The following is a 9,511-nucleotide window of genomic DNA, read 5'->3' as shown; positions in this document are numbered from 1 at the left end:
GGGGCTAGTGGCTACCGTATTGGACAGTTTCTCTCCACAGAGTAAGAATGGGTTTCAATCTTTGTTGTTTTTGGTGATGATAATAATGATATTGTTATTGTTATTTTCTCCGAATATACCAAATATACATGATATAATATACATTATATATTTGGTATATTCAGAGAAAATATTTTTTAAAATAATACAAATATATAATGTATATTTGTCTGATATATTCAGAGAAAGTAATAATAATGATATTGTAATTATTATTTTCTCTGAATATACCAGCATCTTTGATTGGGAAGAATACTTAGAGTTTGTATAGTCTAATTATTCATATGATGCTAGAATCTTTTCTAAACTATCACCTAAGATGGTAAGATATTATTGAATCTTAGTATAGGAAGGCCTGTATCCTGTAGTTAGTACTGAATCTTGGCATAGGTCATCCATGAGTACTGCTTACACAGTAATGGAGAACTTACCCCTTAGAATTAACTTCTATCTCTGGCCAGCTTTCATTATTATAAAGCGATCCTTTTTACTGAGCTGAATGTTTTTCATAAATGTTTCTCTTGTGGTTCTCTGTGACACTTCACAGCCACAGAGAGTAAATCTGCTTCTTTTCATATGACTGTTGTTTTTCTATTTGAAGATAGCTGTAGTGTCTTGCTGTGTTCATCTCCTCCAAAGAAGCTGCCCTATTGCTTCCATCATTACTCCTGAGACTGTCAGCTCTTCTCTACATCCTGACGGTGAACAGGATCCAGATTCTCCATAGCCCTCTTAAAGTGTGATACCCACAGCTGAATACAATATCCGTGGGTAGTGTGGCCACCCCAAAATAGAGAGACCAGGAACTCTCACTGTTACATATTACCTTTCTACTGCACCGTTATCACAACCCACTGTTGTTTTATACTGAGCTTCCTGGCCACGAAACGCCTGAAATATGGCCCCATGCTACATTTTCCTTATGTTTTGATGTGTGCGGTTGTATCTGGCCACAAAGCAATGGCATAAAACGGGCATGGCCATGCATCCTCTGTATCTGGGCAGTTGGAAGCAGCAAAAGTAAGGAAAATGACTCAGGATGACAAGAAACTTAAAAAAAATGTGGCGAATTTTTTCTTTTAGCGTCTGAAATGCCAAGACACCTTCGGATACGTTATTCATTGTATTCATAGGCATTTTCCACTACCCATTATTAGCAAATTTTGATGAATAAACTTTTTGCATCTTTATATGTCATCAATTAAAATTTTGAGTATGTTATAACCTAACACAAAGATTTATAACAGTAGGACTTTACTGAGTAGTACAGTTTGGGTAAATGTGTTCAAGCACTTTAAAATTACTTAATTTTCATTTAATTAATTTCTATATTTCTCCACTGCTATTTGTAGGCCTTATAACATATTTTGTCAGTTCTCCTGGGACTGTCTTCTCCCCATCTTTGCCTGGAAAAGTTCTGACCCTCCTCTGTGTTTTATTTTAGGTATCACCACTTCTTCCAGATTAATTCTCATTCTTAGGTATTTCTACAGTGCTGCATTGCCACTACCATAGCGATTGCCACGTTCTTGTAATTTTCTTTGTATCTGCCTATGTCTCCTACTAGACTGTAAATGTGTTAGGATGGGGTTGACACCATTACATCCTAAGTGTCTAGCATAGTACAAAGTAGCTGTTCAGTACATACTTTTTAATTAAATGAATAAATCTTCAGGACCACGTGCTGAGGTTCTTGGCATCGTCTCTATCTCACAGATGAAACAGCTGAAGTTCGGATACTTCAGTAACTAGCAAAGCAGTGGCCCGAGGCTCAGAATTCTGAATCTGGATCTACTGCTGTCATTATAAAACCAGTTATGCACACCTTCCATATATTTACCAATGTCTGAAGTTTCTTAAGAAATGATAGAGCCTTTATGATCTTACTGGAGATAAGACTTAAAACGCAAATACCAGAAATAGAGAAAGCACAATGGTTTCACTTCTGGTAACACTAGGGCATTAAATGCTAATGCCAGACATTCTTCTAGAAATAGGTCCTGACTGGAAGAGAAAGCGAGCCTTCTGTTCTTGCCATACAAATCTATACAAATCATTTTTTGTCAGTGTCGGTTTCCCATAGTAAATTCTTGCTGGTTACCTGATTTACTTGGTTTCCAAGCAGTTAGACAAGAATAGTCCCTCACACTTTGTTCTTTTTCGTGTGAACCACCATAATCAGAAATGATTGATTTATTTTACATAGTATTATTTTTCTACTTAAAAAAATTAAACAAGCTTCTTGTTGAACATTTGAAAAAATAATTTTAAAATCAAGTAGAAAAAAAAAACCCTTACCACATATTCCTTTTTCTTTCCTTTTACAAACAATTGCACATTTTCTATAATTTGGGGTTAGTCACTACATGTTCTTATGTTGAGAATTTTCCTATATTATTAAATATTCAATACTACATGATTTTAAATGATTGCATAAATTCATTCTAGTTATGTTCCATGCATATATCTAATCGATTCCATATTGTGGATACTTAGGATTGGTTCCAGTTTTAGAGTCTATAAATAATATGGGAGTCCTTATCCTTGGACATTAATCTTTGCACACATGACGGATTAAGAGAGATTTTTTTTTTCTCATCTAATTGATTGTGTGCTATTCTGGGCCTTATTAGGATAAGAACTCCCCATAACTGGGGCTCACCTTAAAGTACTTAGACAATTTTGACCCTCAGCAGCAATCAGATTGAGTCAAGGATTAGAATTCCTGACTCCTGAGTACCGAGATTAGATCTGGCTCTTTGAGACTCTTACTGCATGGTATCGGGAGAGCGGAGCTCCAGGTTGGAGCTGGAGGACTCTGTTTTCAAGCTGTACTCACCTCTGACAGCAGCACTGCCCCTGGGCCCCAGCGTCAAAATAAGACAGAAAATTTAGTATTGAGAATAAGGGAGGCTGAGGTCATCCCTGTCCCAAAGGCAGGAGAGAAAGAGAAAAAGATAGAGAGAGCCTAAGTGAGCAAAGAAGCAAGATGCACAGATACCTTCTTCTGGGTCTTTTTTTTTTTTTGAAACCCAGAGAAGGACAGAAGCAACTGCCTAAGTTAATCCTGCCCTGGGGGCAGCCTGAATGGGCATGACTTGAACGAAGTGGCTTGTCACCCTGCTGCCATTATGACCCTTGTAGCGTCCAAGAAAAATGCATAGATGAACTCACTGAGTTGAACAACACACTCAGTGTCTTGAGAACAAATGGACTTTTCTTTGGTGTTAGTTACAAACATCTTTTCTTTCCACTTATTCAGTTATCCAAGAAGCAAAAGCTAATCTCCTGTGAAAGTTCAGGAGAAAGGCATGTGATGTGGCTCCACGCTGCCTTAGCCACGTGCCCAGGAAAGACTGTGGAGGGGCTTGGAGGGGCTCTGCTTCTGTGCCTGCCTCCCGTGTCCTGTGTCTGGAGGAGTAAGCCAATTAGTAAACTACGCTAATTTACAGTCCTTTTATTAGATAGGTTCATTCATCTATCTATTATCTCTGTCTTTCTATCTATCTATCTATCTCATCTATTATCTATCATCTATCTATTATCTATCATCTCTATCTAATCTCTCTCTCTCTCTCTCATCCATCTCTATCACCTGTCTATTATCTATCCATCTATCAATCTATCTACCTATAGTCATGTGTCCCTTAACAACAGGGACCCGTTCTGAGAAATGCATTTTTAGGTGATTTCATCATTGTATGAACATCATAGAGGGTGCTGACACAAACCTAGATGGTATAGCCTACTACACACCTAGACTACATGGCCTGGCCTATTACCCGTAGGCTACAAACCTGTACAGCATGTTACTGTGCTGAGTACTACAGGCAATTGTAATACAATGGTAACTATTTGTGTTTCTAAACATACTTAACTGTAGAAAAGGTTCAGTAACAATACAGTATAAAATATTCAAAAGTGGTACGTTTATATAGGGTACTAATCATGAATGGAGTTTGCAGGACTGGAAGTTGCCCTGAGTGAGTGTGAAGATCTGGGACGTTACTGTGCACTACCGCAGACTTTGTAAACGCTGGGCGTTTAGGCTGTACTAAATTAATCTTTAAATTTGCTTTTTTAACTTTTAGGGTCAGGGCTACATGTGCAGATTTGTTTTACAGGTAAACTCATGTCATAGGTTTGGGTTTTTGTACAGATTATCTTGTCAGCCAGGTACTAAGCCTAGTATCCCATAGTTATTTTCTCTGCTCCTCTTCCTCCTCCCGCCCTCCAGCCCCAGGTAGGTCCCAGTGTCTGCTGTTCCGCTCTTCATGTCTGTCTGTTTTCATCATTTAAGTCTCACTTATAAGTGAGAACACGTGGTATGTGGTTTATTCTTCCTGCATTAGTTTGCTAAGGATACCGGCCTTCAGCTCCATCCATGTTCCTGCAAAGGATTTGATCTTGTCCTTTTTTATGGCTGCATTGTATTCCATGATATATATTGACCACCTTTTAAAATTTCTTTTTTCAATAATAAATTAAGCTTAGATTACTGTGACTTTTTGCTTTATACACTTTAAATTAAAAAAAAAATTGACTCCTTGGTAATAACACTTAAAGCATAAATATTATATTTGCTTTATATATATATATATTTATATATAAATATGTAGCTGTACAAAAATTTTTTATATCCCTTTTCCATAGGCTTTTTGCTTTTTTTTAACTTTTGAAAGATTTTGTTAAAAACTAAGAGACAAACACATATTAGCATAGGCCTACACAGGATCGGGATCAACACAATCACTGTCTTCCACATCCACATCTTGTCTCATTAGGCGGTCTCTAGGGTCACTAACATGGATGGAGGTGTCATTTCCCAAGATAATAGTGCCTTCTTCAAGAATATCTCCTCAAGTACTTGCCTGAGGCTGTTTGTAAGTAAAAGGAGTATACTCTAAAGTAATAATTAAGGTTACAGTATAGCAAATACATAAACCAGTAGCATAGTTGTTTATTATCCTCATCAAGTGTTCTATACTATATATAACTGTATGTGTTCTGCTTTTATGTGACTAGCAACACAGTAAATTTGTTTACACCAGCACCACTACAAACATGTGAGTAATGCCTTATGCTACGATCTTACTACAGCTACAGTGTCACTAGGTGCTGGGAATGTTGCAACTCTGTTATAATGTCATGGGGCCACCATCATTTATGCAGTCAGTCTCTGACCAAAATGTTATGATTCTCAAGATTGTAGACAGACACAGACACACACACACACACACACACACACACACACACACACACACGCGCGCGCACATGCAAGAAGAAGGTATGTGGTGATTAATGTTCCTAGTTACTTTAATATTGCCAGTAACTTCTTAAAATGAAATAAAAAAATGTTCAAAGAACCATACTTTCTCGTGAATATTGCATTATTCTTTTCCTTTTTCTTCTTTTGAAGACAGGGTCTTGCTCTGTCACCCAGGCTGGAGTGCAGTTGTGCCTCGCTTACTGCAGCCTTGAACTCCTGAGCTCAAACACTCTTCCTGTCTCAGCCTTTCTAGTAGCTAGGACTACAGGTGTGCACCAGCATACCCAGTAAATATTTATTTTTATTTATGTAGAGAGGGGTCTCACTATATTGCCCAGGCTGGTCTTAAACTCCTGGCCTCAGGCAATTCTTCCATCTTGACCTCCCAACATGTTGGAATTACAGGCGTAAGCCACTGAGCCCAACCTGCGTTATTTCTAATTCAGTGATTTATCTCCTTGAGAAAAGCACTCCGAACAATAACTCCTAGAGGAGATTTGGTCTTTGAGCTTCAAATTCTATATCACCTGTTAGTTATGTGCTCTTTGCAGCCTGGGAAGGGCAAGAAATGAGCAACCTTATTTTAAAAACCATTTCCCCTGGATACAGCTAAACACCATACATGCATTTAGACACACACAGGGACTATTAAACAGTTTCTAAGCATCTGTGAGTCTTGTTCCATCATTCAATCAATCTTTCTTGTATCTTCTTGCTCTAACTCCATCTGATTCTAATAAATTTACAAATATGCTCTACTGTCTCCCATCTAACACTGATGCTTCCTTGAATCCCCAAATTATATTCTAATCTCCACCCTACCTTACTCATTCCGTGTTCCAAGTTGTAGCTACCCATCAGCTCATTGTAATCTAGCTTGCACACTCAGCGTGAAACTTGATGGCTGCTTGTTTCCCCTACACACCACACTCAAATCCCCTAGCCCAGCCTGTTTTACTCCTAACACCTTCTTAAATCTGCAGCTCCTCCTTGTTGTCCCCTGTGCGACAGTCCTAGTTCAGATTCTCATCATTTCTTGCCTGGACAACCATAAGAGTTTCTAGTGTGTCTCCTAATTATGTGGCTTGATAGTGTTGAGACAGTTAGAATCAGTCTTGTGTATTTCATCAAAAGTCATAAAACCCTATTATGTTCCTGGTGTCCTGGTCAAGGTAACAGTAACCCTATTTACCCTGTGACTATAAAGTAATGTAGCAGGTTCTTTAAGATAGTCATGTTAATTCATATTTAATTCATCCAGCAAATATTTATTAAGCACCTATTATATGCCACACACTGATCTAGAGCTGGAAATATAGTGGTGAATAAGACAGATGGCTCTGGGATTTCATGAATAAGATAGATGGTCATGGGATTTCATGAATAAGACAGATGGTCATGGGATTTCATGGAGCTGCATGAGAGGCATGGGCAGAGGCAAGGATTCTGTAGTCAGATGATGATGTATTAAAATCTTGCCTTCATACCTTATGAATTTCTCCAGAGCATTCATCCATTCATTCATTCATTGATTTATCCAGTCATTAATGGATGCTAAATACCTACCGATTGTCTTTTGTGTGTCAGGTGGTGTTTCAGTTCCTGAAGAGATAGGCAAAGTCCTGCCCTCCAGGAGCTTATTTTCTTGTGGGAAATAAAAAGGCTAACAGTAAATGCATCATACATCATAAGCAAGGTTATTTCAGATACTGTAGTAGCTATGAAGTAAAATAAGGTAATAGGATGGCATGTGATTTACTCTGACTCTTGTTTAGAAGGATCTGTTTTATATTGAGTGGTCTGGGAAGACCTTTCTGGAAAGGTGACATTTGAGCCAAGATGTGAAAGTGGCCAGGGAAAGCAAAGAGCTGGAGGAAAAAGCAGAGGAAATAAAATGAGTGCCAAAACAGTGAGACGGGCACTGGATTAGAAGAAATAGAGGAAGTGTAGCTGAAATGGAGTGAATGAGAGTGAATGTTGCACAGGTGATGTAGGAGAGGCCAGATCACGTTGGGTTTTGTGGACCACGTAGAGGCTCAGCTTTTATTCCAAGTTATTTAATCTTTCCAAGACATGGCTTTCTCGACCTAATAAGCAAATCTCACAAGGTTGTTGTGAGAATTACAAATTGTAATCCTTTCATGCATTAATCAGTTAATTCAACAAATCTTTTTCAAATGGCTACCATATGCCAATTTTAGGCATTGAGAATAATGTGGTGAGGCAGTAATGGCTTATTCTCAAGGACATCATAGCTGTTATGGGAGATGGACTCATAGGAAAGAATCATAACATAGACTGACAAACACAACGGTACCTGTGTGTGTTTCTATCTAATTCTATTCATCCTAATATCCACAGCTGAGTTAGGACACCAACACCTCTTACCTTGGGTTGCTTCTAGAGCCTTCTAACTAGTCTTTTCGTTTCCAATCCTGTTCTTCTCCAAAACATTCCCCACGCCGCACCAGAGTGATCTTTCTAAGATTCAAATGGCAATTCACTCACTCAAAAATATTTACAATGTGTCTGCAATGTGCCAGGCTCCTTTCTAGGTTCTTAGGAAATATCAGTAAACCAATAACACTTGTTTGACCAAAATCTTTTAATATTCTACATTGTCCTCAAGATACAATATAAACTACTTAGTTTGGTGTAAACAATCTTCAGGCCTCTTGAAGATCCCAGGATAATAGTACAAATGGAGCCCAAATGCCATATGTAAGGTTATGAATCAAGCTATCAAACTGTTCTTAGAATTGCTCTACCTGAATGCCTTGATACATATAACTGTATAGGGGCTTAGAAGACCTGGTTCAAATTTAGAATTCTTGAGTTCCTCGTAGTTCCAGGCCAAAACGCTGTGGTCCTGGGAGACCTCCTGTCTCTTTACCTAACATTGCAGAGGGCCTTGTACACCAGCAGGAGGACACTCCGGCTGTCATGTCCAACTCCTATCTCCTGTCCCCTAAAACAGCTGCCTCAGGCATGAGCCACTGCACCCAGGCTTATTTCTGAGACTCTTAAGGGCTTTGTCTCACAGTAGCTCAAGAAACCCCAAAGCTGAGAAGCACTTATGAATTAAGATATTTGTGACTGTGGCTGTTTGTTTACTTAAACAAATTTTATAAATTGACACATAAGAAACTACTGTGGTTTGATTGTGTTTCCCCAGATTTATATGTTGAAACTTAGTGGCCAATGTCACATTATTAAGAGGCAGGGCTTTTACGAGGTGATTAAATAATGAGGGTGAAGATTTCATGGATGGGATTAAAACACTTACAGAAGAGCTTGAGGGAGCAGGATGATTCTCTTCTGCTCTCCCACCATGTGAGGGCACAGCATCCATCCCTGTTTGTCCTTCTGTCCCTTGCCGTGTGAGGATGCAGCAACAAGATGCCATCTTGAAGCAGAGAGCAGCCCTCACCAGACATCAAACCTGCTGCGACTTGATCTTATACTTTCCAGCCTCTGGGATTGTAAGAAATACATTTTTATTGTTGACAAATTGTCCACTGTCAGATATTTTGTTATAGAACTACAAACTGACTGGAAGAACCCACCACCTTTTTGAAGGAATTAAAACTGTAGACTGAAAGATTCAGAAGCAGTACAAAAAAGACGAAGATTTGAATCTCTACGCTTCTGTGATCAAGAAACACACTAAGAAAATTACTCAGCTGAAAACATAGGCTAGAATAACTCAGAGGGTGGACCCAAGAGCCCAGAGAATGAACCAGTGAGTCAGAGAGCATGAGTAAGTCTTAGTTAAGGAACAGACACATTCCTGACTGAGTTTCAGAATTGCCATGAACCAGGGACTGACACATGCCTTCTATTGTGCCCTGCCTCTTTTTAATATCTTGGGTATTTGTGGTATTTGTGAGAATGACAGAAGAAGTATACCTTTAGTTCATAGGTATTCAGATTGAGAAGACCCCGCATCGAAGGAACTGAACCTATGGAGACTTATTTTGTTCTGGATCTAATTTGGATGATGAGATTCTGAATCTCAGACCTGAATCTGCTGGTCTTCTGAAGGAAGTTGGAGGTGAATATATTTACAGACATGAGACATTAAAATTATGGTAGTAGATATGACTGTGGCGATTTAAAAACATATTACAAATTCTTTAATAGTCCTTCTACTGAGAGGTGGGGTCTAAGTACCCTCCTCTTGAGCCTGGGAAGACTTGTGAC

Source organism: Aotus nancymaae, unplaced genomic scaffold (genome assembly GCF_030222135.1).
Source record: "Aotus nancymaae isolate 86718 unplaced genomic scaffold, 86718_ANA_hifiasm-v0.15.2.pri h1tg000012l, whole genome shotgun sequence".
In the NCBI taxonomy this organism is placed as follows: domain Eukaryota; kingdom Metazoa; phylum Chordata; class Mammalia; order Primates; family Aotidae; genus Aotus; species Aotus nancymaae.
This window is presented reverse-complemented; position numbering follows the sequence as displayed.